Here is a 7,827-nt window from a genome sequence, read left to right on the forward strand (position 1 = left end):
ATTACATGAGATATAAGCACTTATGACAACAGCTCCAATATGTTTTACAGATCTACATTATATACTATAGTATATATAAGTGCATCTCTGCAATCTAGAGGCTTCAATAAGTGTTAGCAATAGTCATGGATGCAGAGCCTTTCCTCATTAGGGATGTGTTGGAATGACCACAGTACTGTAGCTCACCTGTTATCCCAAGCATGCTTTTCATTGTCTGCTTCTCCAAGTCCATCTCTCCTAACAGGCTGAAAGCATCTGGGGTATACCCCTGTCTCCTATGGTATCTATTGTGCTGGAAATAATTAAATCCCACTAAGGCCTTAGTGGGCCATAAAAATGTTTTCACATACATAGAGAAGCTAAAAATTACATGGTAACTATCACACTACTCTTAAAGTATGTGTTTCATAAGAATGTCCAGAAGTTGATGGGCAACTGAAAGAGCTCTCCTAAAGATGTTCACTTCTATATTTTTATTTTTTCATTTTTGTGTGTGTGTGTGTCCACATGAATCTCTTATCACTTCAAATGAATGCCTTTTCCACTTAATTTGGGTGGGTGGGAACAGCAGGCTTTCAAATGAAACTAACCATTGAGCAATCTACCCACTCCTACAGAGTGTATTTTTAAATCTCTGGTATTGTTTAATTTCATTAATTGGTGAGCAAGAGGACTAGGAACTTTAACTCTCACTTCTACTCCAAAGTGTACCTTTTCATTTGTCCAAATGACTCTTTAATGTGAAACCCTCTATGTGACTTCAAACAATGTCAATTGGTTTTTGAACAATGACAAGTCAGCATGCCAAATTAGGTGTCTTTTCTCATCACACTCTAATTAGAATTCTTCCTAGTATGTAACATTCCACAGCTGAACATTAAAATGTTGCTGTGTAATTCAAGGTCATATTTGCACTGAATAAATTACCTTCATTCAGGAGTCACATTAATTAGAGACAGTGGGCCTATGTACATATGCTTCTCATGCTCAGAGAAGTCCATGGCAGCACTTAGTAATTTCTAGATGTTGGCATGAAAAGCAACCTTCCAGGGAAGAAAGACGTGGCCACTTGCTTTTCCTGAAGTACAGAGTAAAGTCATCACTAAAAATCTGGAGAATGTTTCTTCTCTTTTTCATAACCTTAAATGATTTTTCTGAAACATAGAATGAAGCATTTCTTATGGATAATATGGTAAATAAAAGACTGCAGTCATTTTATCAAGTGAGAAATTGCTTAGTATTTAAGGGGATTTTATATTGTAGGCCAATGGTCATGGTAGCACACACTTGTAATCCTAGTCTTTAGAAGGCGGAGGCAGACAGGACTATGTAGTGAGACTGTCTTAAAAATGAATAAAGCAAGAAAAATTACAGGGTCATAAATAGGTAATGAATAGTCTTCATTAGATATACTATGGGATCTTTTACACTTAGTTTGTATTTATCATAGAATGTTCAATTCCTTTAGGTTCACAATAAAATATGAGAAAGTCAAAATATCAAAGAATATTAGTAGAATTTGTAATCTTAAGGACACCTACTCTCTGAAGAAAGCATTCAAGATGTTAGTGAGGGAACACTTGACCTTCTCTTCTATTAGGTGGTTCAATGTTAATCCCTCCATCCTCCATCTGCACATCTATGCTGCTTACTTCATTAAGGTTCCTTTGAAACATGTGTCTGCAACAGGTAACATTTCCTGTGTGCTCATCAACCAAAGCAGGCCAGCTTCTCAAAGAACACATTCACTCTGCTACTTGTGGCAGCTGACTTTATGATGGTCACGTGCTTCTCATACACCATCTAGACTCACTTGGGCACACCTGATAGAAGTCCTGTTTTGAGATACGCTCTGAATTAATTCTCCTATCTGTTAGAGAGGAAGTATGAGTCCCAAACAAGTGTAAACATGGCCCCTGAACCAGTATTTCTAGCTTTGAGAGTACATCCCTTATGCTCAGGTTTTGAGTCACTCTCTTTAAGCTGCCACCCAAGTACAGCAAAAGATTCAGGATATTAAAAGCAAACTCATGGGCTAGAGAGATTGCTTAGCAATTAAGGCACTGGCCTGTGAAGCCAAAGGACCCAGGTTTGATTCCCTAGAATCCACATAAGCCACATGCACTGGTGGCTCATGTATCTGGAGTTCATTTACAGAGGCTAGAGGCCCTGGCACACCTATTCTATTATCTCTCTTTCTCTCTTTCTCTCTCTCTCACAAATAAATAAATAAATGCTGGGTATAGTGGTACATGCCTTTATTTCTAGCCCTTGGGAGGCAGAGGTAGGAGGATCACCATGGGTTCAAGGTCACCATGAAACTACATAGTCAATTCCACGTCAGCCTGGGCTAGAATAAATAAATATTTGTATATATATGAAACTCCTTTCCAGAACTCCCTAAGATCAAGACCATGTCCTAAAGTCTGCATTGGATCTTGTTTCCAGTGTTCCACTGTCCTGGGAACATGAGAACAAGGGGCTTGCAAGAAGGATCCTCCTGTGATGGAAAGTTGAATTGTTTTATTAGTCCCAGAATGTGCTTGGCTGAACCAAAGAATCTCACAACCATTGCTCCTAACATATAATTTCATTATTTATTTCTTACATACAAAAAAGTACTCAGGGTAAAAGGAAGTTTTGTATTAGGATATGTCTGTCCCATGTGTTTCTAGGTCAACTTGGTTTTCATTCCCATGGAAGCAGTTTACTAAGACAAATTCAAGCACAGAAAAAAGCAAACAAATATCCTCTTTCAAAAGAGTGCCCAAAGTTTGCTAAAACAGGCTGGTGGGAAAAATGTTTGAATGGGCTATTTTACAAAGTTTTAGAACTCAGACTTTTGAAGTGTATTTAATTTCTCTCAAATATGAGCATCCACAGTACCAGCTGAGCTGCCTTCAACCTCGCCGATCACAAAAAGCAATCAAGACCAGAGGATTATATTCTAAAGCAATTTAAAGTAGCTTTCAAATATAATTATGGAGGAAAACAAAATGAAGTTTCTCAAATTTGTCCAAGCATTTTGAAAGTGACTGTTATATTGGTTCATGATTTATGTTGTATCTACATAAGATGGAGGAAGCAGAAGGCACTGAATACATGATGCCCACTGAGGGAAATAGAGGCTCATGAAGAATCTTCAACTGATTTTACTGTGGCCATCCCTATGTTCATTGACACACATCTTTGGCCCCTTCCCCATGCATTCTAATGAAGGCAACAGTCCACATTTATCAAATAGCACTGACTTCCTCAGTCTGCAAAGTAGGATCTACCCTGACCTTTGGATGCATGGCCTGCCTACTCTGGATTCTTGGTCCATATATCCATAGCTTGCTCTGCAGAGCACTCACAACCAAATGAAAATTTATCTGATATAAAGGGCTTGGATTTGAATAAGATAAGAAGGAATCCTGGCAATGCTCCAATGGAAAAAATTAAAAATAAATATTTACCATTGTCACAAACTTGAATCTTCTAAGGAGATTAAATGTAAGACAAAAAACTCATCATGATGATTTAGCAACTAGCCCCAAACAAATCTATCCAATAAAGTATGAAACTTAAAAAAAAATAGAGCTCCGTATACACAATGTAGTGGGTCTTATTGACTGAAGTATTTGATCATATTCATGGAGTAGAGATAAAATAACAAAAATTTTCTTGTAAAACATTTCTACTTGGAAATAGCATTGCTAAAATTTTAGTCAAAAATTCTGTATGTTAACTCATAATTTGATATCTAAATCAGTTTGTATGTTTGTGGTATCTCTGTTGCCCAAAAGAAATTCTACTAGTCACAGACTTAAAGATAGCAAATTTTTATTGGGGATATACCTACCTCCTATATTGCTGTAGTTTCAAGCTTAGTGCTCCAACTCATTGTATATTGGTGTGTGTGTATGTGTGTGTGTGTGTGTGTGTGGTGAGAGACAGAGAGAGAGAGTATTTAAATTAGATGTCCAAAGTTAAGTAGGAAATTGGCATATTGGGTAATAATACTAACAAATAGCAATGGCAAACCTTTATTGTGAATTTTCAATGTTGTATTATTGTTTTAAGCACTTTAAAGTCATAAACTTCTATAAGATTGCTACCATGAGTATTTATAGATGAGGAATAAAAGAAGTTGAGTAACTTATTCTACTCTTATATTTAGTAATAAACATGTGGAATTATCTATATTTCTTACAAAATTCCCACTAAAATGAAAATAAGAGGTATAGAGTTCAATAAATAAAGAAGAGAAGAGGAGACACCAGATGAAGATGTCCTCTCATTTTATTGGCAAAGCAGGCATAGCATTATTGAAATAAGGAAAGACAAAAGAAAGCTCAGGAATTGGAGGCATCAAATATTAATGAAGGTTCATAGTAAAGCAAGAACCCAAGAACAAGCCACCCAAGACTCCTTTCTGCACTTCTCAGCTGGTAAATAAGTATCTAGACTAAAAAGGAAAATGTGCTTCATAGTACTAGGAAGAGCTGCAGTGAATCACTCCACACAGAGATATAAGATCTAGTAGAGCTGAGGTAATGGACTGAAATGGGATTACATGTAAATCTGCATCCTGTCTCTGCCAGATTCCAGGGTATTTACAGCCAGACTACATCCTCTAGACTGCAGACATGTCAGGACAGGGAATAAATCTTTGTTTATGACAACTGGAACCCCCAACCCAGAAAGGAAGCTGGCTCACTGTCATCAAGCCAGTGTGTCCATTGTGATTGTGAAGTCCATCATCAGGAAAACTCCCCACACAGAGTCTCTGAGGGCCTCTTTCTTAAGTAGGAATATTAATAATGATGTCTGCAATAACTATTGTGAAAAATAAAGGGAAAATGAAATTGTACTGAAATCATAATAAATAAACATAATATTGGAAGAGATATAATAGCAAGCACAATATATTTAAAAGAACTAAAATATACCATATGAATTGACAGAGAAAAGGGGAAGCTCTTAGTGAATTAAAACTTATTAATATCAGAAATAAAATTCAACATGTGATGGGAGTTAAAACTTGGGACAATCTCCACAAAAACAGTTAAAATGCAATGTACAATAGAAGAAAAACAATTAGAGAACAAAAACACAGATTCAAGAAGTTTATAACCAGGGCTGGAGAGGTGGCTTTTTGGTTAAGATGTTTGCCTGCAAAGCCAAAGGACCCTGGTTTGATTCTCCAGGACCCCTGTAAGCCAGATGCACAAGAGGGCTTATGCCTCTGGAGTTCATTTGCTGTGGCTGGAGGCCCTTGTGTGCCCATTCTCTCTCTCTCTCTCTCTCTCTCTCTCTCTCTCTCTCTTTCTCTCTTTCCCTCTTTCTTTCTCTCCCTCTGAACTAAATAAATAAAAATAAAATATTTTTAGTTCATTGAGCTTCCCTTATGATAGAAATATATTACACATTGTTTTACCAAACATGTAATGATGTAAAACCATTATAATTTGAGTATGTTTAAGTGGAATTATTAATCACAAAAATATATACGTTGGAAGAATAGTTTGTCGTTTTATTAACTGTGGATTCTATGGGCTATCTAAGGACAAGGCCAAATTCAAAACACAAGTATTACATCTAACAAGTAACATATAACCTGCTAAAAATCTCACAAATCCTATCTAAAACCTACATGAGAGGATGTTAGGGAGAATTACTGATCACACAGAGGAATGCTGCCCCAAATCCTCCACATCTTTCTAAATTGTCCCACATGTACTCTGTTATTAGCCTGTAGTGCTCTTTTTGTCCTTGTCCTTGCCTTTGGATCTCAGAAAGCTGTTTCTTTATTCCCTTTCACCTGATACAGTCTCTAAATGGCTGCTGTCCAGATCATAGTTCCACCTATTTCTTGATCAGCACCACAAAGTCCCAAGGACCACACCTCCCTGAGGTGAAAAATGGACATTCACATCAGAGGAAGCTGAGGTGTGGGAAAATCACAGGTTTACACTGAAATCAGATTACAGTGACATATGGCTACTAGCTTTTTTCAGTTTGTGAAGTTGTTAAGGATTTTAAGTAGCTCTCAGCATCCCGAGGATACACAGCCTGTATTGGTAACCACCACATCATATGATTCTTGAGGCTTCTACAGGAACTGCTGTCTTCTGAGACAGTACTATGCTAAAATGTGTTCCTTCCAATAAAACAGCTGACACATTGACTAACTGATTGACTTACTTGCCTAGGAAAGAAGATCAAGGCTGACACTGGCATGGATTCACAATGACTTGCCCACCCAAAATATGGAGTAGTTCATTGCTTATCAAACCCACAAACTGATCGCTTTTCACACACACACACACACACACACACACACACACACACACACACATACACACACACACATTTGCAGCAATTGGCATTTATAAAATTTATGTACAAATACTACAAATCTCAACATAATAAAAATTGACAATTTGAATATAGGATGCAGGAAGAGAAGAAGGGCAGAAGGAATGTACGTAGTTATTGAGAATTCTAGCACCAAATTTCCTCATCTGAAATGGGGAAATAATGTGTGGACATCTTGATAATGATGGTTCCTATATTAGTAATAAAACAATGGGATCTACTTGTTTTCTAAAATAATGGGCATAATGTCCTTTGAATTGCATCTTTGCATTTCCTTTCTGCCTGCCTATCTCTCACACTAATGCATTATTCTTTTTATTTATTTATTTATTTATTTATTTGAGAGTGACAGACACAGAGAGAAAGACAGATACAGGGAGAGAGAGAATGGACGCGCCAGGGCTTCCAGCCTCTGCAAACGAACTCCAGACGCGTGCGCCCCCTTGTGCATCTGGCTAACATGGGACCTGGGGAACTGAGCCTCGAACCGGGGTTCTTAGGCTTCACAGTCAAGCGCTTAACCGCTAAGCCATCTCTTCAGCCCTAATGCACTATTCTTAATTTCCACATATATGAACATTTCTAGAATTCTACTGTACAGTGTGTATATTATAATTGATAAGATTTTATTGTATTGGGGATTTTTGTTAAATCATTACATTTAGCTTTCTCTTGTGACAAAAATGTAACACAAAGATGATGAATAAATATGTTAGCTAATTTCACTAGAGTAGTCCTTTCACTGTCTATATGTGCCCGTATCTTCATTGATAAACCTAAAATATACACAATAAAACTCATTTTAAAGAGGTAGGATACTCTCCTCTTTCCTCACATAATAGTCACTTTCAGAGAACTTTAAAAAAAGCTTATAGAATAGTCTTATGATTAATTATGCTATTATTAAAATTTGAAATAATTTCCATAGAGATAGGAAAGACACCAGCAATGTCTCTTCAGGTAATTAAAGACTATTATTATCATTTCATTTTTTTAATTAATTAGGCAGTGTAATGCTGTTATATCACAGTAAGAGAAATGATTAAGCATATGCAAATATAACAATGTCACTATGATCTAAAATGAAAACATTCTACTTCTATGACAGAAAAGTCTTTTATTGAATGCTTTCTTTTCCCTTCTCTCTCAAAACCTCAAGGGAATTTTGTTATTGTTGTTGTTGTGGTGGTGGTGGTGGTTTGCTTGTTTGTTTGTTTTGTTTTGTTTTCTTTCCAGGCTCCTAAAGGTTTTTACTAAGCCCTCATTGTCTGCTTGACCAAGAGTTGCCAAGAGATATGTCCTCCAGTGGGAAATGAATTAAAAATTAATGTTGGCTGCTGTCTTCTACATGGAAGGTTATGCAAATATTCATCTGTTCCTATGGAGCTTGGAAATCCTGTGGGAGCATCAGCCCCTTGTCAGAATTCGTATTCCTGCTAATGCTTAGTCAGTGTGTAGGTGCTT

This window comes from Jaculus jaculus, chromosome 3, assembly GCF_020740685.1.
Source record: "Jaculus jaculus isolate mJacJac1 chromosome 3, mJacJac1.mat.Y.cur, whole genome shotgun sequence".
Lineage (NCBI taxonomy): Eukaryota > Metazoa > Chordata > Mammalia > Rodentia > Dipodidae > Jaculus > Jaculus jaculus.